The following is a 26,196-nucleotide window of genomic DNA, read 5'->3' as shown; positions in this document are numbered from 1 at the left end:
AAATGACAGAGTTCTCTTCCATGTGTCTTCTTGAGTCAGTGTCCGTTTATATCAGCCCACCAAGGGCGTAGTGACTCAATCTGAGTCATGCTTTACTGACGTATTTCAATCAAGGGACCTAAATTGATTTTATCAAATAAACTTAAATCCAACCAAACTTAATACAACCAAAAGGTATCATACCCAGAGGAAAAAATTAGTTTACAAACATAATCTTTCCCTTTTTGCGATTCATAAATAATCTCAAACTTCCACACCTACGAAGTTCTGCATTAATAGGTCTCTGGCTAACTCACCTTCCACAACTCTCCATAGCTCACTCCACTCCAGAAACACTGGTTTCCATGCTATTTCTGAAACACATCAACTAAGGGACTTTGTGTTTGCTCTTCTCTCAGCCTGGAACAGTTTCTCACAGACAACAGGGCTGCCTCCCTCGTTCATTCTTGTTTTGGCTATATGATCACCTCATCCAGAGTCCTTCCTTGATCAATATTTGTAAAAAAAAAAAAACTTCATCCCCTCACTTATGGCTCTCCATTAACTTATACTAATTTATTGTCCTTCATATAGCACTAATCACTACCTGACATTAGATTATATTCTAGGAGGGAATAATAAGGGTTGAAACTCTACTTTGTTAAATGCTTTAATCCCCAGCACTCAGTATAATACCTGGCACACAATAATTGTCATATATTTTTTTACCCAAATTAATGAACAAACAAATCAGTGGGTAATGATTTTTTAAAGTGTTCCTGGATTTAAGTTGTTATAAGTAGTAACAACATCTACTTCAATAACTACTTTTAAATTAAATGCTACAAATCTAGCAATATACAAAAAGAATAATATAGCACAACAAAGTATGGTACATTCCAGGAATGCAAGGCTGATTTAATATTAACATATCAATCGATGAAACTTATATCAAAAAGACTAAAGAAGAAAAACTCTACGGTCATCTCCAATGATATTCAATATTCACTCATGATTTTAAAATATAAACTCAGCAAATGAGGTACAGAAAGGAAAAAAGAAAATTCCTTAACTTGATAAATATCTACCAGTAGGAGTCCTACAGCTCACACAGTAATTAATGATGAAAAATCAAAGGCTTTTGCCCTAAGACTGAGTAGAGGCAAGGTACTCACTCTCAATACTCCTATGCAATGTCAAATTTAAGGTCCGACCCAGTATAATAGGAAAAAAAGAAAAGAAATAAAAAGACATATATATTGGGAACTAAGAAATACTGCCCCTATTTGCAGATGACATGATTTTCTAAACAGAAAATCCCAAGGAATCTACAAAAAAAAAGCTTCCAGTATGAATAAATGGATTTGATAAGGTAGCAGGACACAAGATCAACATACAAAAACCAATCTGCGGAAGCAGATGTGGCTCAAGCAATTGTGCTCCCATCTACCATATAGGAGGTCCAGGGTTCAATTTCTGGGGCCTCCTGGTGAAGGCAAGCTGGGCCACAGGCAAGCTGGCCCAAGTGGAGATCTGGCCCACGCGATAAGCTGGCCCACGCAGGAGTGCTGGTCCGAGCAGAGAGCTGGCACAGCAAGATGACACAACAAAAAGAGACACAGAAAAGAGACAGTAAGAGATTCAGGAGACCAGGAAGCTGACGTGGCACAAAAAAATTGAGCACCTCTCTCCCACTCTGGAAGTTCCCACGATCAGTTCCTGGTGTCACCTAAAGGGAAGACAAGCAGACACAGAAGAATGCACAGTGAATGGACATAGAAAGCAGACAATTGGGGGGAAGGATAAATAAATATTTTAAAAACCAATATCAATCTGTATGAAAAATTGTAAAAATCAGTATTAATTTTAATAGCTCCAAATACATGAACTACTTCAGAATACATCTAACAAAATATGTGAAGGATCTATATGCTGAAAACTATAAAACTAATGAAAGAAATAAAGGAAAAATTACACATGTATTAACTGATTATTTTAACCAATAATATTAAAATGTCAATTCTCCTCTAACTGCTCTATACAGTCAACATAATCACTATCAAACTCTAAGCAGGAATATTGTTTCTGGGGAAGATGGCTGAGTAGGAAGCTACAGGACTTACTTCTCTCCAAAAACAGGTAGTGGACAGGTAGAAGCTCTTTGAAACAAATGTTCTAAGGCTCTAGAGGCCAGGGGAGCAATGTACAGCATTTTGGGGAGAGCAGGATGAAGAGACCGAGAAACTGTGACAAAAATTCGTAATTTGCTCCATGGCAGGGACTGGCACCTATATCCCACCTCCCCAGGTCTGGTCCATGGCTGGCGGCTGATGTACAGGAATGTGGATGCTCTCCTTCCATAAAATGGAGAGGAGGGCAGAGCCAAGGACTGACCATAGCTTTTGGTCAGCAAAGTTACACAGCTAGGTCCCTAGCAACAACCACTGTTTTAGCCCGCCCCCAGATAGGGACCGCCATGGCCACTGTTTCAACCACACCCTCAATAAGGGCACAGCCAGTGGATGTTTAAAAACACAGTACCTGGGGAGGTGGTGCAGCTCAGTAGCTGAGCACTGGCTTTCCACATATGAGGTCCTGGGTTCAATCCCCAGTCCAGGTACCTTAATAAATTTAAAAAAATGAAACATAAAATTAAAATAATAAATAAAATAAAATAAAATAAAAAGCACACTACCTCCTTAGGCCTGAAGGTAACAGTTTGCTGAAGAGCATCATCTGCTGGGAATGCCAGGAAAGTACAGTATTAGGGTGCTTACAAAAACGCTTTTATGGCATCTTTACTGACCCTCTCCCGAGGGCCTTTGGAATTGGTCTATACCCCTTCCTGGGTCTCTGGACCTATTTTGGCTGGGAGATAGTGACTTGGGAAAGTCCTCTATGGGGTGACCCTCATCCCAGAATTTGTCCTCCAGGCAAAAGCAAATTGAGGCAATGAAAGTAGATTAAAAAAAAAAAAAAAATAGAGGCAAAACAAAAACAAATGGAACAGACAAAAATTCCCAGAGAAGGAACAAAGGAAAGAAACCTTTTTCTTGGGGGGAGGGGTGTTTGAAAACATTTGCACAATCAGAATAATCTTAAAAATGGTACAACATATTCAGTGCAAGAATCAATTGTAAAAGAGTTGAGTGAGTCTGATCAGTATAACAGGCAATTCTAAAGGTCTAGAATAAGTTGAACTAAGTGTTGACAAAGAGCATCAACACAAAGCCAATCAACAATAAGACCCTAGGCAAAAGAGAGAAACTGATCTTCAGAGTAAATTCATCAAGGTAACTGGATACCTAGACATCAGTAAAAAAGTGCAAACCATATTAAGAAACAAGAAGATATGGACCAGTCAAAGGAATTAATTTTAAAAGCTGAATGAGGGAAGCAGCTGTGGCTCAAGCAATTGAGCTCCCATTTACCATAAGGAGGATCCAGGTTCAAGCCCCAGAACCTCCTGGTAAAGAGAGAAAAAAAGGTGTCCCAGACCTGCACAGTGAGGCACAGGCCCCAATGCATGTGCAGCAAAGTGACACAACAAAAAAACAATGACACAACCAGATAGGAAAAAAAAAGTTGGAGGAGACATAGAATTTGGAACTAATCAAAGAAGTTCAAACAAATTTATTTAAGAAGATGAATGAAAATATGGATAAAGAGCTAAAGGATATTAAGAAGACACTGAGTGAAAATGAAGAATCTGAAGTATTAAAAAAGCAAAACAGAATGTATGAGAATGAAAGGCACAATAGAACAGATTAAACAAACACTGGAGACATATAATGGCAGCTCTGAACAGACAAAAGAAAGAAATGGCAAACTAGAAGATAGGATATTCAAAATCTTACAGATAGAGGAAAAAATGGAAAAAACTGAGCAGCATATCTCAGGGAACTGAATGACAGCATGAAGTGCAAAAACATATATATCACGGGTATTCCAGAAGAAGAGAACAAAAAAGGGGAAGAAAGACTATTTGAGCAAATAAAGGCCAAAAATTTCCCAACTCTTTTGGAAGACATAGATATCCATGTCCAAGAAGCACAATGTACTTCAACCTGAATAAATCCATATAGACCTACTCCAAGACACATACTAATCAGAATGTAAAATGCCAAAGATAAAGGAAGAATCCTGAAAGCACCAAGAGAAAAGTGATTTTTCAAATACAAGAGAACTGCAATAGATTAAGTGTTGATTTCCCATCAGAAACATGGAGGTGAGAAGGCAGTCATATGATATATTTAAGGAACTGAAAGAGAAAAACTGCCAACCAAGATTCTTTATCCAGCAAAATCCTTCAAAATAAGAATATATTATTAATATATTCACAGATGAAATGAGAGAATTGTCAACAAGAGACCACTCCTACAAGAAATACCAAAAGGAGTTCTGCAGACTAAAAGGAAAAGAAAGGAGAGAAGCTTGGCGGAGAGTGTAGAAATGAAGAATATCAGTAAGGGTATCTAAAAGGGTAAAAAAGAAAGAGAGAGACAAAAAGAAAACATGACACATAAAAACCAAAGGATAAAATAGATGAAGTAAGTACTGCCTTTACAAACAACATTGAATGTTAAAGGATCAAACTCCCCAATTAAAAGACACAAGATTGGTAGAATGCATAAAAATGCATGATCCATCTATATGCTCTCTACTAGCAGCTCATCTTAGACACAAGGACACAAACAGGTTGAAAAGTGAAAGGTTGAAAAAAAATATTCCACAAAGAGCAACCAAAAAAGAGCTAAGGTAACTACAAAAATATTGGACAAAATAGACTTTAAATGCAAATCTGTTTTAAGAGACAAAAAAGAACACTATATAATAATAAAAGGGGGAAACGGACTTGGCCCAGTGGTTAGGGCGTCCGTCTACCACATGGGAGGTCCGCGGTTCAAACCCCGGGCCTCCTTGACCTGTGTGGAGCTGGCCCACACGCAGTGCTGATGCGCGCAAGGAGTGCCGCGCCACGCAGGGGTGTCCCCCGTGTAGGGGAGCCCCATGTGCAAGGAGTAGCACCCCGTAAGGAGAGCCGCCCAGGGCAAAAGAAAGTGCAGCCTGCCCAGGAATGGCACCGCCCACACTTCAAATGCCGCTGACAACAGAAGCGGACAAAGAAACAAGACACAGCAAATAGACACAGAGAACAGACAACCGGGGGAGGGGGAGGGAATAAAATAAATAAATAAATCTTTAAAATAATAATAAAAGGAACAATCCACCAATAAGAAATAACAAACATAAATATTTATACACCTATCCAGAAAGAGCCAAAATATGTGAGGCAAACATTGGCAAACTGAAGGGAGAAACAGATGTCTTTACAATAATAGCTGGAGACTTCGATATATCATTCTCATCAATAGACAGAACATCTACACAAAGGATCAATAAGGAAACAGGTAACTTGAACAATATGATAAATGAACTAGGCTTAACAGACATATACAGAACACTGTACCCCTAAAGAGCAGGAAATACATTCTTCTGAAGTGCACATGGATCATTCTTCAGGCAAGAGCAGTAAAAAGTCACAAAATAAGTTTCAATTAATTTAAAAAGACTGAAATTATACAAACCATTTTCCCTGACCATAATGCAATGAAGCTGGAAATCAATAAAACAGGCAGAGAATTGGAAAATTCACAAATATATGGAGGTTAAACAACACAATTTTAAACAATCAATGGGTAAAGAAGAAATTGCAAGAGAAATCAGTAAATATCATGGGATAAATGAAAACATGAACACAATATACCACAACTTATGGGATGCAGTGAAGGCAGCACTGAGAAAGAAAGTATAGCCCTAAACAGCTACATTTAAAAAATAAGACCTAAAATCAAATAACTAACTTCACACCTGGAGGAACTACAAAAGAACAGCAATCTAATCCCAAAGCAAGCAGAAGGAAAGAAATAATAAGTAAAGCACAAATGAATAAGACTGAGAATAAAAAACCAAGAGATAAGTAACAAAAGTAATAAAATTCACAAACTCTTAGCAAGACTCAGAAAGAAATAGAGAAGATGCAAATAAATTAAATGATAAATGTGAGGGAGGACATTACTACTGACCCAACAGAAATAAAATAGATCATAAGAGAATACTATGAATAACTGCATGCCAACAAATTAAACTTAGACTAAATGTACAAATTCCTAGAAACAGGAAAACAATCTATACTAACTCTAGAAGAAATAGAAGACCTCAACAGACCAATTAAAAGTAAAGAGATTGAATATATCATCAAAAATCTTCAAAGAAAAGCCCAGGACCAGACGGCTTCACCAGTGAATTCTACCAATCATTCCAAGAAGAATTATAACAATTCCTGCACAAGATCTTCCAAAAAACTGAAGAGGAAGGAACACTACCTAACTCATTCTATGAAGCCAACATCACCATCATACCAAATCCAGATAGATACTATAAGAAAAGAAAAACAAAGGAACTTCCAGGAAGATGACATACTAGAGAGACATGGGACTCTCTTCTCCTCCAAAATAATAGCTAGAGGACAGGCTAAAACAGCCTAGAAAAATACTTTCTAGGGTTTAGGACACCAGGCAAGGACTGGACATCGCCCAGAGGAGAAAGGGACAAAGGAGGGAAATCACGACTACAGAGCTGTGTCTTGAAACCAGTGGCTGTTGCTGCTGGCACCATCCCCCACATTGACGACACTTTAGAATTTTTCGGGCCTCTGGACCTGTAGCCACAGACAAAGGGGTCTCCAGGGATCTACCAACCCAGGAAAGAGGAGAGAGACAGACATAGCCAAAGGCTGACTCACCTTCTGGCTCATAAATTTGGTCTGCTGAGTCCCACCAGCCCTTCCAGACCATGTGGGACCACACAGTGGTTTGCATGGGAGCCAGCATAGGACTGGAGAAATCCAACACAGGACCGGAGAAATATGACCCTCCAATCTCCCTCTCTTCTAGTCAGGACTGATTGTTGAGGGCACACCTCCCCAAGAAAGGGGAAAGAGAGGGACACAGACTCAGCTTTTGACTCACAAATTTAGTCTGCTGTGTCTCAGCAGCCCTTCCAGGCTGAATGGTGCCACACCATTGTATGCCTTGGGAGCCGGCAAAGGGCAAAAAATATAGGACTCTCCTGATCTCCTTCTCTACTAACAGGGACTGATTGTTGAGGACTCAGAGGAGAGTGGAAATAGTTCCTAGCCTGGAAAAGGGAAGGGGCTGCCAAAGAAGGCTGGAGAACTGGCTCAGAAAAAGTTGGAATAACAAGGATCCTAGCCTTCACACAAGAAGCTCTATCATGTTGATTGGTCTATGTTGCAACAAATACACTCCAACCAGGCATTGAACTGAGAGTTGCCAAAGGGGGCTAACTGCTGGCAGAACAAGAAAGTGCACACAAGAAAATTAAAAATAAGTAGGTGAGGATTTCTCTGGCCTCTATAGCCTCCCTCCCCAAGGCCCTAAGAAGCCAGTTCACAATCAATTACTGGGTCCAGTGCATAGTTCTGAGCACTTAGCAGGGACAATCATAACAACCAGGTTGAGCCAAGAATCAAAAAACAGTGGTAACACACAGCCTCCTGCCACTAAATCCCTACAAAGAGAAAGAAATTGAGCATCTGAGTAAACTGCATCCTAATGAGATGCCAATACATCAGCAAAAAATTACAAGTCATACTAAGAAAAGAGAAAAAATGGCCCAAGAAAAGGCATATATCAAAGACCTAAAGAGACAAAGGATTTGAGAGAAACTAATCACGGAGACACAGACAAATTTCCAAAATCAAATTAATAAGTTGCAAGACAATATGGTTAAAGAGATAAATGACATCAAGGAGACATTGAGCGAACACAAAGAGGAATTTGAAATCCTAAACAGAAAAGTAACAGAGCTCATGGATATGAAAGACACAATAGATGATATCAAAAACACATTAGAGGGAAATGGCTGTGGTTCAATCAGCTGGGCTCCCATCTACCATATGGGAGGCCCTGAGTTTGTGTTCTGGGGCTTCCTTGTGAAGGCAGGCTCGCCTGCATGCTGCAGAGAGCCGCCGGCCCACAAGCGCTGCGGAGAGCCAACTCAGCAAGGTGACACAACAATAAAAGGGAGACAAGCAAAAATGCAGAAGAACTTACAGCAAATGGACACAGAGAGCAAGCAAGCCGGGGGGGGGGGGAGGGGGATAAATAAATAAATAAATGCAGACACAGAAGAACCTACAGCTAATGGACACAGAAAGCAGACTGCAAGCAAAACGCTGCAGGGGGGAGGGGATAATAATAAAAACACATTAGAGGGACAACCAGCAAGATGGCAGTGGAATTAAGGAGCTTCTGCTACAGCGCAGTTAGTAAATGCCCAGAGCTATCTGGAGCTAGCTGTCTGGGGGCTCCAGGAGACCAGAGGAACAACCTACAATATTCTTGTAGGAATGTAAAGAGGAGACTGCTTACTTGCAGAGAAGCCTTGTAAGTAGAGCACTCCATGCCCTGGAGGCTGGTGCCCATCCTCCACTAGAGGCACAAGCCGTCTCAAGAGCTGTTCCGCAGCTGGAATTGAAAGCTCCACTTCCCAAAAATGGGGGAGGAAGAGACGGTTAGGCACCAACTTCAGCTACTGATTAGTAAATTCAGCAGGCTAAAGTATAATTCTAAACTAAGAAGAGCTGAAGTTTGAGCCTGGACAAGTCAGAAAAAGACTGATAGCCACCATCTTAACTCCATGCCTGGCACAAGGGGAAGTGGAGTGGACTGAAAATCACAGAGCTGATAGGGACCAGCTTCTTTCCATCCAGGTCAGACTGCAGCTCTAGCAAAAGCCCCAGTGCCACCTCCAGTAGGAATGAAGCTGGGGGGACCTGCACCAGCCTCTCCAGAAAATTACCAGGCAAGTCTCAGAGGCCTGTAATTATCCTGCTTTGGTGGTGTGAGTCATACCCTGAAGCTATTCTGTGGCTGGAATTTGAAGCTCCACTTCCCAAAAAATGTGAGGAAGAGACAGTTGACCACCATTTCAGTTTACTGATTAGTAGTTTTGGCTGGCTAAAGTATAACCCTAAGAACAGCTGGGATTTGAACCTGTCCAAGTTGGAAAGAGGCTGAGAGCAGCCATTTTGACTCCACCGCCAGCAAGAGGGGAAGCCAGAACAAAAAATCACAGTGATGGTAAGAACCAGTTTCTTTCACCCAGATCAGTCTGCAGCCCTGGCCTAGGCTTCAGGCCCTCCTCTGGCAGGAAGGAGGCTGGCGGGCCCTGCACCAGACTATTCAGGTATCTGCAGGTACATCTGGCTGGCACAGATTGAATAACTGGCAGTCTATAAGGGCAACTGCGGTCATCTTGGGCCCACACTGCATAGACTGCTGCCCACACCTGCATCTCCATCACTGCCCCAGGCAGGGGAGAAAGGGGCATGAAACTTCATCAGTCCTTTGGGCAACTACAGTCCATGCCTGCATGACTTGGATTATTCTCCACAGCTGTGACTCTGTCCCTACCCCTGGCAAAGGAGAAAGATGGGGGAAGCTTCATTGCCTCTGGGGCAATGAGGGCAGCTTGAGCCTCCACAGCTTATAGCACCAACTACATCCTTGGCTTCTAATGCGCAACCAGCAAAGAAGAAAGGGAAAGAAGCCCTAAACTAAAGAGAAAAACTGCACCCAGAATAAATACTCTAGTAGGCCAGATGTCAAGACACCAACAAAAAATTACAATCCACACCAAGAAACAGGAAGATATAGCCCAGTTAAAGGAACAAGATAAGCCTCCAAATGACATAAAGGAGTTGAGACAACTAATCATAGATGTTCAAACAAATCCTTAATAAATTCAACAACATGGCTAAAGAGATTAAGAATATTAAGAAGACATTGGATGAGCACAAAGAAGAATTTGAAAGGATACACAGTAAATAGCAGATCTTATGGGAATGAAGGGTGCAATAAATGAAATTTTTAAAACACTGAAGTCATATAATAGCAGATTTGAGGAGGGGAGGCAGAAGAAGGGACTGGTGAGCTTAAAGAAATGGCCTCTGGAAGTGAGCATAAAAAAGAAAGATGAAGAAAAGAATGGAAAAAAATTGAACAAGGTTTCAGGGAACTAAATGACCACAAAAGATGTGCAAACATATGTGTCATGGCTGTCCCAGAAGGAGAAGAGAAGAGAAAAGGGGCAGAAGGAATATTTGAAGAAATATAGGTAGGAAATTTCCCAACCCTATTGAAGGACATAGATATCTAAGTCCAAGAAGCACAATGTATTCCTATCTGAAAAAAATCCAAATAGACCAACTCCAAGACACATACTAATCACAATGTCAAATGCCAAAGACAAAGAGAATTCTGAGAAGAACAAGAGAAAAGCAATACATAACATATTAGGAATACCCCAAAAGATTAAGTGCTGATTTCTCACCAGAAACCATGGAGGCAAGAAGACAGTGGTATGATATATTTAAGATACTACAAGAGAAAACCTTCCAGCCAAGAATCTTATATGTGGCAAGACTGTCTTTCAAAAATGAAGGGTGAGTTTAGAATTTTCACAGATAAACAGAAACTGAGATCATTTCTAACCAAGAGACCAGATTTTCAGGGACTCCTAAAGGGTATTTTAGAGCCTGAAAAGATAGATATGCACCTAACCAGGGTGCCCCAAAATATATAAGACAAACTTTGGGAAAACTGGAGGGAGAAACAGACATCTCTGCAATAATCATTGGAAACTTCAAGACCCCATTCACATCATTAGTTAGAACTAGAAAGACAATCAATAAGGAAACAGAGAACTTGTACAATATGATAAACAAGTTAGACCTAAAAGACATATATACAGAACACTGCATCCAAACTCAGCGGGTTATATAGTCTTCTCAAGAGCTCATGGATCCTTCTCCAGAATAGCCCATGTTAGAGCACAATGCAGCTCTCAATAAATATAAAGACTGAAATTACGCAAGAACTTTCTCAGATCATAATGGAATGAAACTGGAAATCAATAATAGAAAAAAAGTAAATTCACAAATGTGTGGAGGCTGAACAACACGCTCCTAAGTAATCCGTAGTCAAAGAAGAAACTGCAAGTGAAATCTGTAAACACATTGAGACAAATGAAAATGAGAACACAACTTATCAAAATTTATGGGATACAGCAAAAGCAGACTTGAGAAATTTATAGCCCTAAATGCCTATATTAAAAAAGAAAAAAGAGCTAAACTCAAAAGATTTAACTGAACAACTACAGAAACAAGAAGAAGAACAGGAAACCAATCCCAAAGCAAGCAGAAGGAAAGAAATAATAAAGGTTAGAGCAGAAATAAATGAAATTGAGGGATAAAAAAGAAAAAAATCAACAAAACCAAAAGCTGGTTCTTTGAAAAGATCAATAAAACTGACAAACCCCTAGCTAGATTAAAACAGAAAAAAAGAGAGATGCAAATAAATACAATCGGATGAAAGGAGGGAAGTTACAACTGACAAATGACACCACAAAATAAAGAGGATCAAAGAGGTTATTATGAGAAACTGTATGCCAACAAACTAGACAACCTAGATGAAATGGACAAATTCCTAGAAGTGTGCAAACAACCTACACTGAAGCTAAAAGAAATACAAGAACTTAAACCAACTACATTTAAAAAGATTGAATCCATCATCAAAAATCTCCCAGCAAAGAAAAGTCCAGGACCAGATGGCTTCACAGGAGAATTCTACCAAGCATTCCCAAAAGAATACATACCAATCCTTTTTAAACTCTTCCAAGAAAGTGAAGAGGGAAAATTAACCAACATATTTTATGAAGCCAACATAACCCTAATACCAAAGCCAGATAAAGATACTACAAGAAAATTACAGACCAATCTCTCTTATGAACATAGATGTAAAAATTCTCAACAAAGTACTTGCAAATTGAACCCAACAGCATATCAAAAGACTTATACAACATGACCAAGTGGAATTTATTTCTGGTATTCAAGGTTCATTCAACTTAAGAAAATCAATCAATGTAATAAACCACATTAATAAACTGAAGGAAAAAAAACACATGATAATCTCAACCAATTCAGAAAAGGCATTCAACAAAACCCAGCATACTTTTTTGATAAAAACACTTCAAAAGATAGGAATAGAAGGAACGTTCCTCAATATCATACTCCGTGGGGAAAGGTTGAAAGCTTTCCCTCTAAAATCTGGAACAAGACAAGTATACTCACTGTCACCATTTTTATTCAATATTGTACTAGAAGTTCTAGCTAGTGCAATTAGACAAGAAAAAGAAAATGGCATCCAAATAGAAAAAGCGCAAGTAAAACTCTGTGGATGGCATGATCCTGTACTTAGAAACTTCTGAAGTATCCACTACAAAGCTACTTGAGCTAGTAAATGAGTTCAGCAAAGTGGGAGGATACAAGATTAACAGGCAAAAATCAGTAATGTTTTTGTACACAGGTACTGAACAACTTGACGAGGAAATTCCATCTACAAGAGCAATAAAAAAACTAAAATACCTAGGAATTAACTTAATTAAAGAAATACAGGGTTCTATATGCAGAAAACAACGAAACAATGCTAAAAGAAATTTTTAAAGAACAAATAGAAAGACATTCCATGTTCATAGATTGGAAGAATATCATGAAAATGTCAATTTTACCCAAACTGATATATAGATTCAGTGCAATACCAATGAAAATCCAAACAGTTTACTTTACAAAAAGAGAAAAAGCAATTACCAAATTCATTTGGAAGGGAAAGTGCACCCAAATAGCCAAAAGCATTCTAAAAAAGAAGACAGACATGGGAAGAATTTCACTGCCTTGACCTTGAAACATATTACAAAAGTACAGTGTTTGAAACAGCATAGTAATGGCATAAAGATAGACACATTGATCAGTGGAATAGAATTGAGAGTCCAGAAATAAACCTTCACTTCTATGGCCAATTGGTTTTTGACACACCAACTAAGTCCATGTTGATCAGACAAAGTCTCTTCAACAAATGGTGCTGGGAGAACTGGGTACCAAAAGAATGAAAGAGGACACCTACCTCCCATCTTACACAAAATATTAACTCAAAATGGACCAAAGACCTATGTATAAGATCCCAGACTAGAAGAAAATATAGGGAAGATCTTTAAGATCTTATGGTAGACAATAGTTTCTTAGACTTTACACCCAAAGCACAAGCAATAATAGATGACTGTGATCTTCTCAAAATTAAAAACTTTTGTGCTTCAAAGGACTTTGTCGGGAAAGTGAAAATGGAGCCTATTCAATGGGAGAAAATATTTGGAAACTGCATATACGATAATGGTTTAATATACAGAATATATAAAGAAATCCTCCAGGGAAGCAGATTTGGCTCAATGGATAGAGCATCCACCTACCATATGGGAGGCGCAGGGTTCAAACCCAGGGCCTCCTGACCCGTGTGGTGAGCTGGCCCATATGCAGTGCTGATGCACACAAGGAGTGCCATGCCACACAGGGGTGTCCCCCACGTAGGGGAGCCCCACACGCAAGGAGTACGCCCCGTGAGGAGAGCCACCCAGCACGAAAGAACATTCAGCCTGCCCAGGAGTGGCGCTACACACATGGAAAGCTGACGCAGCAAGATGACACAAGAAAAAGAGACAGAGATTTCCAGTGCCGCTGACAAGAATGCAAGCAGACACAGAAAAACATAGCAAATGGACACAGAGAGCAGACAGTGCAGGGGGAAGGGGAGAGAAACAAATAAAAATAAATAAATCTTTAAAGAAATCTTCCAACTCAACAATAAGAAAAGCAACCCAATTTTTTAAAATGCGAAAAAAGACCTCAATAGACATTTTTCCAAAAGGGAAATACAAATGTCTAAAAAGCACATGTGAAGATGCTCAACATCAGTAGCTATTAGGGACATGCAAATCAAAACCACAATGAGATATCATTTCACACCTACTAGAATGGAAACAGCAAACTACAAGTGTTAGAAAGGATGTGGATAAAAATGAACACTCATCCACTGCTGGTGGGAATGTAAAATGGTGAAGCTGCTGTGAAAGAGAGTTTGGCAGGTTTTTAGGAAGCTAAGTATAGAATTGTCATATGATCTGGCAATATCCAGAAGAACTGAAAACGGGGACACAAACAGACAATTGCACACCAATGTTCACAGTGGCATTATTCACAATTGACAAAAGATGGAGGCAACTCCAGAGTTCATCAACTGATGAAAAGATAAACAAAATGTGGTATATACATATGATGGAGTATTATTCAGCTGTATGAAGGAATTGATGTCCTGATTCATGTAATAACACGGATGAACCTGGAGGACATTATGTTGATTGAACTAAGCCAGTCACAAAAGGAGAAATATTGCATGAGCTCACTAACAAGAACTCATATCAATCATAATAAGCAAACTCAGAGTTAGAATCTAAAATATAGATTACCAGGAGAAAGAATGAGGGTAGAGAATGAGGACCTAATGCTGAATTTGTACATAATTTCCAATTAAGTTCACTGTAAATGTTCGGAAATGGAGAGAGGTGATGGTAGCACATTATTTGAGTATAATTAACAGCACTTAATCATGAGTGTGGGTGGCGGACTTGGCCCAGTGGTTAGGGCATCCGTCTACCACATAGGAGGTCCGCGATTCAAACCTGGGCCTCCTTGACCTGTGTGGAGCTGGCCCACGCACAGTGCTGATGCGCGCAAGGAGTGCCCTGCCACGCAGGGGTTTCCCCCGCGTGGGGGAGCCCCATGCGCAAGGAGTGCACCCTGTAATGAGAGCCACCTAACCCGAAATAAAGCGCAGCCGCCCAGGAATGGCACCGCACACATGGAGAGCTGACACAACAAGATGGCGCAACAAAACGAAACACAGATTCCCGTGCCGCTGACGACAACAGAAGTAGACAAAGAAGACGCAGCAAATAGACACAGAGAACAGACAACCAGGGTAGGGGAGAAGGCGAGAGAAATAAATAAATAAATAAATCTTTAAAAACAAAACAAAACATGAGTGTGAATGTGGTTGAATGGGGAAGGTGTATGTTACTAGAAGGAAAGCTAAAGAATAAAACATGGGACTGTATAACACAGTAAGCACTGTTCTGTACAACGACTAGAACTGTAACAAATATACATCATTATTACAAACTGTTAACAATAGAGTAGTATATGGGAATAAATACACCATGGACCTTATCTAATAGTAATATTTTAGTATTCTTTCATTAATTGTAACAAAGGTACCTCACCACAGCTAAATGTCAATAATAGGGATGTATGGGAATGTTGTATTTTTCATGACTTTTATGTAAACCTAGAACCTCTCTAATTTAAAAAAAAAAAAAGGTTTTTAACTAAAACAAACATTATGCTAAGAGAAAGAAACCAGACACAAAATACTACATATGGTTGATTCCATTTGTATAAGATGAAAATATAAATAAATCTATAGAGACAGAATTAGATTAGTGTTTTCTAGGGCTGGGGAGGAATTGAGAGATGACTGTTAAGGGGTATGGGGTTTTTGTTTTTGGAGTAATGAAAATATTCTATAAATTGACTGTGGATGACTGCACAACTCTCTGATTACACTGACAGCAACCAATTGTACACTTTTGGTGGACTGTATGTATGTGTGTATATCTCAATAAAACTGTTTTTTAAAAATCTAGGCAGGATTTTTTGCTGATATCAACAAGTTAATTTAAAAATTTATATGGAAAGTAAAAGGAACTAGATTGCCAAAATAATTTTGAAAAAATTAGAATAAAGGATTCACACTACCTATAAACTTACAGTAGTCAAGACAGTGAGGAATTGTTAAAGAACTGACACAGAAATCAATGGAAGAGAAAAAAGCTCAGAAATAGATGCATATGCATACAGCCAATTGATTTTTGACAAAGGCAATTCAATATAGAAAGGCCAGTTTTTTAAACAAATGGTTCTGGAATATTTGCAAAAACTTCATGCTTAAACCTATACACCATATCTTATATAAATTTAACTCAGAATGGATCATAGACCTACACATAAAATTTAAAATTATAAATCTTCTAGACAAAAACAAGAGAAAAGCTTTGCAATATTAGATTAGGCAAAGATTCCTTAGATATGACACCAAAACACTAACCATAAAAATACTGATAAATTGTACTTCCTCAAAATTAAAATAAATGTTAAATAAAATAAACATTTTTTTGATTATTTAAAACAGAACAGTTTGAGAGCCTCTTAATATATATATGCAGTAGGTACACATTCAGGAGTTAGTGGAAATCAGATGTGCTTGCTCTTGAACGTCACTTAGTTTATCAATCAGGTTAACTCTGCAAAATGTTTTTGACCCATGCCAGTTTTAAATTTTATTTATTCTTAATCATGTATTACTTAGTTTATACACATAATGGACAACTGGTTAGAGGCAGAATGCATAAGGAGCACTGATATGAGAAACATAAAATAATGAATACTAATTCTACAAACTCGCTTCACCACAATCCCCATCAGTTCCATAAGCTGCATCCCATATGATCATAATTCTTTTACAGCACTTCAAGGTGAATCCAGCATTTCAGAAGCCAATCTAATAAAAGACAACAGCAAGACTATCTAGCGACAACTATATTCATCTGGTTTCCATTTGAAGCAAAAAGATTAATACCATGCTTTATTTATACAGAAGTACTTATGAATGGCAGCTGAAAACTTATTTCATCTTTTAAAAACAAAACAAGAATTCACAAATTAAGAAAATAACAAAGCTGACTTTTTTAAAGTAGAAAATGAAAAATGACTGACATAGGTGGCAGACTTGGCCCAGTGGTTAGGGCATCCGTCTACCACATGGGAGGTCCATGGTTCAAACCCCGGGCCTCCTTGACCCGTGTGGAGCTGGCCCATGCGCAGTGCTGATGCGCGCAAGGAGTGCCGTGCCACGCAGGGGTGTCTGCCACGCAGGGGTGTCCCCCGCGTAGGGGAGCCCCACACACAAGGAGTGCACCCCATAAGGAGAGCTGTCCAGCGTAAAAGAAAGTACAGCCTGCTCAGGAATGATGCTGCACACACATACAGCTGACACAACAAGATGATGCAACAAAAAGAAACACAGAAGCAGACAAAGAAGAAGATGCAGCAAATAGACACAGAGAACAGACAATCGGGTGGGGGGGTAGGGGGAAGGGAAGATAAATAAATAAATTAATAAATCTTAAAAAAAAAAAATGACTGACATCAGGCCATTTGGGTAGAAGCTAGATTTTAATCTCCATTTAATAGATACTGAATGAAGGTATATTCAATACTATTAACTTAATATGTATTTATTGAACAATAGGTAACAGACACTGTCCCAGATGTAAGAAAAGTAGCAGGGAACATGACAAATAAGGTTTCTAACTCTCAAGGAGCTTATATTCTAGCAAATGGTGGAGAATAAATAAATAAGAAAATATCAAGTATGGGATCCATAAGTGTTTTTATGAAAATTAAATATTGTAGAATGGCAGAGTATGACTAAGAGTTCATTTAGATATATAGATGAGGGAAAGGACTCTCTGTTGTTAATATTTGTTCTGAGGCCCAAAATGACAATATTATACTAACCAAGAATTTGGGGGAAGAGACTTCCAAGAAGAAAGACAACTAAAAGAAAGCATTAAGGCAGGAATAAATTTAGTATGTTTGTGGAACAAAACTGGCAAATATGCCCACGCTTAATGAAACAGAAAAAGAATGACAGGAAATAAGATCAAAGAGGGAGGTAAGCGCCAAATTTATCGACATTTTATATAAGTCAAAGGAAAGTCACTGGAGAGATTTAGGTGCAGGAGTAACATGATCTGATTTAGTTTTTTAAATTTATTTTTAAAAAATCACTCTAGCTGTTCTGTAGAGAAAAGATTTGTAGTGGGGCAAGAAGAGAAGAAGGAAGATGTTATGAAGAGAGATGGTAGCAGTGGAATGGACTAGGGGAGCAGTAGCAGAAGTGAAGAAAAATAATGAACTTAGGTTATTTTTCAAGGTACAGATGATGAAACTTTTGATGATTAAAATTTTGTGGGGCTTAAGGGAAAGAAAGAAATCAAGGATGAAGCCTAGGTGTTTTTGGCTTAAAGAACTGGGTGGTCAGTGGGGTTATTTACTGAAATGGGGCAGACTTGGAAATACAGAATGATAAAGGAGAAAAAATAAAAAGATCTGATTGGAATATGTTAAGTCTGATAAGCCTATTAGCCATATAAGTGGAAGTCATTGTATAAATAAGTCTAGTGCTCAAGCAACAGATTGTGAGAGATACTTTGGGGAGTCACTAGCATATAAATAGTATTTAAAACCAAAGGTCTAGATGAGTTTATCTAGGGAAAAGGTATAAGCAAGAAAGAGAAAGGAGCCAGACCAAGTACTAGGGCTCACTCACCCTGAGTTAAGCAAAGGAAGAGGAGTTACAAAAGAGGAAAAGTCCTAAAATGAGAGGTAAAAAGAAATCCAGGAGTGTGTGGAACAGAGATACCAAATTGTTTAAAAACATATAAAGAAGACATGGGGGAAGTAGATGTGGCGCAAGTGACTGAGCTCCAGCCTTCCACCTGGGAAGTCCCTGGTTCAGTTGCCAGTGCCTCCTAAAGAAGACAGCAAGCTGGTATGAGGGGCGGGTGTGGCAGGCTGACCCAACAAGCTGATGCAACAAGAAACCCAAGAAGAAAAGCATAATGAGAAACACAACAAAGAGAGGCGCAAAGGTGGCTCAAGTGATTGGGCCTCCCACATCAGAGGTCCCAGGTTTAGTTCCCAGTGCCTCCTAAATAAAAACAAGAACAGACACAGCAAGTACAAACAACAAAACGGTTGGGAGAAATAAATATTAAAAAATAAAAAGAGGACAAGGTCAGCTCTGTCAAATGTTAAAAAGAAGTCAAGTAGAGAATTAAAGACTAACCAATGATGTTATTTTCTTAGGAAATTTATGGAAGTTTTGCTTTTTCTTTGTTAAAAGTAAATTAAATGGTATATATATATGACTCAATAAATTAAGCACTATATTAAAATGAAAATATATACAGTAATAGCACTTACAACTGATATGCTCATTTTTAACTGAAAATTACTTCTTCATCATATATTTCTCCCTCTAGAACAAAAACTGCATGACAGCAGAATCTCTCTGTCTGCATTCACTGCCATATCCTTAGTGCCCAGGACAGTGTTTGGAACATAGGCACATACAGGCCCTTTATAAATATTTCTTGAATAACTACCACAAAATAATTTTAAACTTTGAAAGAGTAAGGCTCATAAGGTATTTTATTGTGAAAGAAGTCTTAAAGTAAAAAAGGTAAGGAAACTTTAGTAAATAAAAAACAGCACTGTCCAATAGAAATATGTTTTCAAAATCCAGTGTATATTTTTTTATTTGGACTAGCCCATTTCAGGTGCTCAGTAGTCACATGAGGTTTTTGACTACCGTTCTAGACCGTGCAGGAATATAGCTATATTAGTAAAAAAATATAGGTTCCCCTGAGTAAACCAGGAACCAACCATTAATTATAATGACAGTACCCAAATTTCTTAGCCAAACATAAAGCTTATTATTTTTAAGTACCTATAATATCCTAGGGTACACAGAAAGAATATGTAAAGAATATGGGAAAGTCAAATCCTCTAAGAGCTTTTGAAGATATACTTTGATCATTTTATAAATAATCAGTTTCAAATTATTCAAAATGGCTGATACAAGTACTTGTGAGGAAAAAATTTCTTTCAATTCTAGATAAATCTAAGAAACTTCTTTCTAGCTGCTCAAATACTATAGTATACTACAGTACTATACGTTCTATAATACTCCAGATACCATCATTATCTTTATTTCTTGTCATCTTTGATTATTTCCTATACACCAGCGATACTCAAACAAAATAGGTCCCTTCCCTAAAAGAGTTTAGTCTACTGATTTAGGACTTCAAAGAAGCTGGCAGAAGGAAACCTGTGAGAAAACTAAACTCCTTTTGGTCACACCATACAGAAACTAAAATACCAAGCTAACATGATTTAAGCAGCAAAATTGCACGTTAAGAAACCACATCAATACTCTTTCAAAGAAAGCACATAGATAGATTATCTTGATTGTCTAGCAAAAGACAACAGTTCTACATAATCCAAAATTCAATTATATTTCTTGAGAAAGAATTTCACTTTTATGTTTATACAACAAGAGTTTTCAACTCACATTCCAGTTTAGCTAAAAAAGAAATAACTCTTTAGTACATTTGCAGCCCAGAAGTTTATGGCAGCAGAGAAAAAAAGTCTGTTGTAAAACTATTAGAGATAATCCACCAAGTAAATAACCCTGGAGTCAACAATCCAGATCTCAACATATATCTATTTTTCTTAGAAATTTCATAAAAACTATCAATCAGAGATAGAAACAAGCCAAAATTTATGCCTATATATAATGTACATTTAAAATTACAGAGAATAAAAACTTTTTCTGGTTATATTAAATTTCATCATTATAAATAAAATAAGATTAACCTTAAAAAAGGGAAGAAATTGTAAAGTGAAGTCTATCACCACAAATTTTAATTTTTGAACTACAATTTAGTCCAAGGAACATTCCTTAAGAATTAAAGAATTAATTAAGGCATTAGTTGTTCTAAAATCACATTATTACCAAAAAAAAAAAAAAAAAGTAGAAAGCCTTTGCCCTCCTGTCTCTAGAACGTTTCCATTAGTGGCTTAATCTGTATTCTTAAGTAGATTTATATATCACTTTTATTTAAGGATTGAGCATTAATTAAATACAATCTGATCCCTTGGACAACATGAGATATATATTATAGTAAAAGCTGTTATCTCTCACAAATTGCATGTACACAGCAAATAATTACTGAGTTGGTCCTAACTCATTTATCAAATCTTTGTAAATTAATATATACAGGTCATATATACCAAATAAATTTTGGCATACTTTCTAAAGAAAACCAAAGATTTGGTAATATAGCTTTTCCGACCTCAGAGTTGAAATTGATAATCTAGATTAGAAGAACCAACTTTCCTCCCAAGAATGAATTTAAAGATTAAAGAACAAATCTGATTTGCCATCCTCTAAAATATCGCTCCATATTTTGATGTTTTGTATTCTAATATGAATATGCATATTCCATATAGTCTACAGAAAATATCTTATGCAAATCTAGCTCTGAACATTAAATGTATTTCTTTCAACTGAAATCTGGATAATCCCAAATACCTTGAATGCAGAGCAGAAACACAAACTAGGAATAAAAGAAGGTAGAATTATTCTTAAGCTAAAAGAAAGTGAAAAGACTACCAACAGCATTTTAAGAGGAGAAGCCTAAAGTGGGGTCAAATATTAAACTTTATTTCCACTATTATGACTTAAATGTGTTTCAGGTAGTTGATCCAATGTAAATAGAACAGGAGTAGGAAAAAAGACAAATTCTTTCAGCAAAATATGAGAAGCCCTTTTAAACATTACTAAAATACAAGGGGGTCAAATTTTGAATTGGTAACTCATAAAGGACAAATCCACTTAAAACAACAAAAGTAATAAAAGTAGTTCACTTATAGGTAAAACTCTATTACTCAAATATATAGGGATAATGGAGGGTAGAAATACAAAAGACAATGCTGTGTTTTCAGGATTTATGTCACATCATAAGGACATAAATTTACAGCAGGAAACGTTGCAGTAATTGGCATGACCTGGGTACAGTTAGCTCAATACTTTGCATTTGATAATGTTGAAAACAATGCCTAAAAAGGAATACTTTTTTTTCTAGTAGCCACATTTTTAAAAAGTTTAAAAAAAGAAAAGGAATTATCTTTGAAAACTAAAGGAATTTAATTAGAGATAAAGCCACTTGGGTGGCCACCTAACATATCAAACAGACCATACTTCAGACAGAATTATTACTACTCAGCACTAAATGCATGACTCATAGGAATATAAATGAAGAGTCAGTTTTTTCTATGTATATAAACTTGGATCTAAAAGTCTACACTTAGACATGCACTAATACATTTGCTTAGTCTATATACTTTGGCTTCCATTTAACTTCAAGTGGTTAAACATTGATTACCAACAAAAAAATGAAATTTTTTAAAAATTACTAACAGTAATATGCCTGACAATTCTTGGTATATATTGGACTGGGAACAAAACCTCAATATTACAAATGAGTAAGAGTTCATAAAAGTTTAAAAAATATTAGCAAAACTGAAATACTATAAGTAAATCTATTTTTATCATAATTCTGCAATACTTAAGAGTATTTTCACATCCATATAGAAATAAAGTTTTTTTAAAAAACTAAAAAACAATATCAGGGACTAAAAACTTCCATTATGGATTATCTTCAGACTTTCATTATGGACTGTCTACTAGCAAGTATAATATTACCATTTTCATTAACGTTTGCTGGATATAACATTTCTCTTTCCCTTCTGATGAGGGAATAGAGAAAACAATTCAGTGAAATATTCCTTCAGAACAACATTTAAAAGAAAAAAACAAATATAGTAATCTTTTGGAAATGGTACACCCTCCTGGTCTTTCTAAATCACACTGAAAATAAATTAAGATTGTAATGAAGACTAAAGATCATTATGTACAGTATTCCATTATAGTACTGTAATGCAGTTATGACTTTAAGGATGGAGACATAAGAGGTGATATACTTTAAAGTCAGTACATTGGCCATTAACTGCCTATTAGCTGTCACTTCTGTTGCTAGTGGCCTCATTCCTTGCTGCTTATAATTTGAGGAACCCAATCAGCAAGCAATCCAATCATAATTCTAAACTGAAGGAAGCAGTTTTCTGCCTCCTTCAACTACCACCTAATACTGAATAGACAAATGTAAAAGAACATGAATAGAGATAAGTAAATGAAAACAAGAATTACATCTCACATATTACTTTAAAGGTTCATGTGGTAGGTAGATAACTTCCATACAAGACAGAAAAGCAAGTAAAAGAGCTGAAGTAGCTAAGTCATCATGATGGATGGCATCAAAAGTGGATGAAGTGCTTGTATAATGCAGCAGTCGGAAAATGGGAAGGGACTAAAAGTTTTAGTCGAGAACTGTGAAAAGAGCAGTGAGTCTGCCACCTGAATGAAGAAGTACTCAAGGTAATGAATTAAACGATAATAGTAGATCATCAACAATGTACTCCTATACTGGTAAGGCAAAAAGCAAAAGACAAGATTTCCTGACCTTCCAGAAATCAAAAGGTAAAAACATCATTAGCTAATCACGGGTATTGTGCACTAACTATTCCTTTCCTTTAAACAATTTACAATATGTTAAAAATATAAAATAAATGCACATTAGACATAAGCGCAAAAAGAAAGAAATGCAAATTAAAGCAACATTTTTCACTCCCTGCAAATACCCAAGGTAAAGATGTAAGGAGTGTGGAGATGGGAGCAGAAGGAGGGCCTGCTCATATGACTATATGAATGTAAATCAATACATTCTGGAAGGTAATTTGATGATGTTCTATGAGCCTTTAAGAAAAGAAAAAAACCTATACTCTCCTATCCAATAATGACTCTTTTACAAATCTAAGGAAAATTTTTTTCAAAGATTTATGCATAAAGCTATTCTTTGTAGTGAAATCTATACTAGCAAAATATTAGAAACATTCCAAACATCTGCTAATGGGAAAAAATTTAAGTATGTAAGCTGTATTGTAAAATATTAAGCAGCTATTAAAATAATGTTTTCTAAGAATATTTAACGACACAGGCATATGGTTCTGAGGTAAAGTCACATGAAAGTACAATATGATCCCAGTTCTAGGAAAAATATAAATATATGCATAGAAAAATATTTGGCAATACAAATTATTTTTATTTTTCTTGATTGCGCTCATCTTCATTTTCCAAATTATTTTATAATAAATATTAACAAAATAATTGTTACTTAACAAGAAGGCACATATGAAGAATTAAAATGCAAATTAAAATTCAATGTGATAGACTAGGCTGGATTAAGGAAAGTTTCGTGTAAAAAAAATTTCCCAAGAAGGGCTGAAGACAAATAATTATAATCCATCTAGATTAAAACTATGGTACAAGGAGGAAATGATAGCAGACTCTGACACGGATCTGAGTAAATAGATGGAAGCTGAGGGCGAATGATAATTTAGTTACGAAAGATTTTAAAGATATTCAAATATATCCTACTTCATGATTCATATATTGTATATTCTTACGGTATGAGTGCTTTTAAAACACTGACTTGTTATAAAACCATATTACTTGGCAATTTCTGAATTTACAGAGTTTGTAAAGATTATAAATCAATCATTCTTACTAACACAAGGTATTCATTACAGTTCTCTTAAGACAAGGTCAATATTATGAAACTATTTACAACAGGAAACCTAGATTGAAATCAAAGGGACTTGTGACTTGCCCAAGGAAATAGGGCTGGCAAGAGCTGAAAAGGGCAGCAACCACTCTCTCTAAAACTTTTTCTTAATCCGCACTCCAGAATGCCAGGTTTTTCGCCAATATAGAATTGTTTCTAGAGTAATTTTTCATAGCCAAAAACACTACCAGTTTTGTCTGTATTACTGGTAAATATTTCACTTAGTTCTTGTTGCTAACAAACTTGCCCCATCTAGTCAGTATTTTAAAAACGTTTCTATTGACCCAAAATCGGCACAAAGTTAAGCAAGCTAGTTGAATAAGTACGAAGGAAGCTATCCTCTTAAACCTCGCCGGCACATGACTGTTCTTAAATTTGAAGAATCAGAGGCGGAATGTGCTGCCCACAGTAAATAATACCCCATACTGTTCATCTAAGGAGTGTGGATATGCCAGGGACGTAGCGGGCAGGGAATCAAAAAAAACACTAATTCTCCCGGAGAAAGAAAACATTACAAAAATGTCTATCCAGCGCCTTCTCTCTTGGCTGAAAAGCCAGCCTTTCCCTTTCCTGTGATTTCTGAAATGACCAGAACATAACCTAGAATTTCTTCCTACCCAATACATCTTCAATGTTTCCGGCACTCCGAGAACGGACAAAAAGTTGTAAGCACCATCCTTTAAAAAACCTCTAAAGTCCCCTCCATTTCATGTAATTCTAAAGGTCAATTAAAAACTTGCCTGAAAATAATCATAAGATAATCATATAAAATAAGTGTCACGTCTAAAACGGACCGCTCTGCTTCCCAGTGTCCCCACAACAGTCAACATTACTTCCAAAACTGGGTGAGGCGCAGCCGCGGAGGCCAGAGGCGGACCCAGGAGACCACGTGTTCTGCCTTCTGCGCACGCGCCAGCCGAAACAAAAGGGAAGCCGGCCAAGCCCCGCCCCTCCTCCACGTGACCCGCGTCTAGGCCCGCCCCCGCCCCTCCCTCCATCCCGTCCCTCCCTCCCCTCAGCTTCTGCCAAGGCTGTTAGGTTTAGCCGTTTAAATTTGGCTGCGATCCGACCCCTGCCCCGGAGCGCGATCCAGTGCCGGGAACCCAGGTCCAACAACCCAGAGGATTCGGGGGGAGGGGGGACGAGAGAGCTGCCGGTCGGTCGCCTGACCCGCCAAGTCCACCCGGCGGTCTCCTCCGCTCTCCCCTTCCCGCCCGCGCTACCTCCGTCTCCGGCAAAGGAGACCCACCCCCCTCAGCCCGCCCCTGAGTCGCCAGCCACTCGCCTGCTGGGGCGCCCTGGCTCCCCTCCGCCGCCGCACCTTCGGTCCGGCTGTGGTGGGGGCTGCTGAGGTGATCTCTAGCTGCCCGCCCGCCTCCCCCCACCCCGGGCGCCGCTGACTCTTCTCCAGAGCGCGCCTCGCTCCCGCCTGGCAGCCGCCGCGGTTTAACAGTCCGCCCGCTGGCCGCCGATCCGGGCGGCTCGGGAGACTGAACCCTGCCGCGGTGGGGGGGCGGTGGGCGGGGCGCGGCGCCGACCAATGGTAGCGGGGGAGAGAACAGCGCCATGCAAATGAGAGCGGGTGGCGGGGAAGCCCCGGCAGGGGGCGGAGCCTGCAGAAGCGCCTCGGAGCGTTCTGGAAGTGGCCGGAGCGCGATGCCCGAACCCTGCTGCAGAGGCCGGGCAGCTCGCTTCGGGCGCGCTGAACGCCGCTCCAGCCTCTCTTTCCCCTTGTACGATGACAGACCGGAAAACATCAACAACACGGCGGGGAGATTTCTCATCCCTCCGTCGTTATTTCTGTATACCATCGTG

The 26,196-nt window shown here is 38.3% G+C and overlaps 1 protein-coding gene across 5 annotated transcripts in view; it reads right to left on the bottom strand.

Moving 5' to 3' along the window:
- The window catches only part of KANSL1L (KAT8 regulatory NSL complex subunit 1 like), a 209,043-nt gene extending 183,161 nt beyond the window's left edge, over positions 1-25,882 (bottom strand). The window contains exons 1-2 of one of the 5 annotated variants that reach the window (XM_058300198.2): positions 2,521-2,600; positions 1,664-1,708 (exon numbers count right to left, since the gene is read on the bottom strand). The gene's annotated coding sequence lies outside the window, so the exon portion shown is untranslated. Of the gene's footprint in view, positions 1-1,663; positions 1,709-2,520; positions 2,601-25,121; positions 25,284-25,666 lie in introns of those variants that run through there. The other 4 variants (XM_004470208.4, XM_058300199.2, XM_004470209.5 and 1 more) reach the window with 4 other exon arrangements.
- Between the last annotated feature and the right edge of the window lie 314 nt (positions 25,883-26,196).

The sequence above is a fragment of the Dasypus novemcinctus genome, chromosome 7 (assembly GCF_030445035.2).
Source record: "Dasypus novemcinctus isolate mDasNov1 chromosome 7, mDasNov1.1.hap2, whole genome shotgun sequence".
Taxonomy (NCBI): Eukaryota; Metazoa; Chordata; class Mammalia; order Cingulata; family Dasypodidae; genus Dasypus; species Dasypus novemcinctus.
Note: the sequence above shows the minus strand (reverse complement) of the source record. Positions and strands in the feature narration are given on the sequence as shown.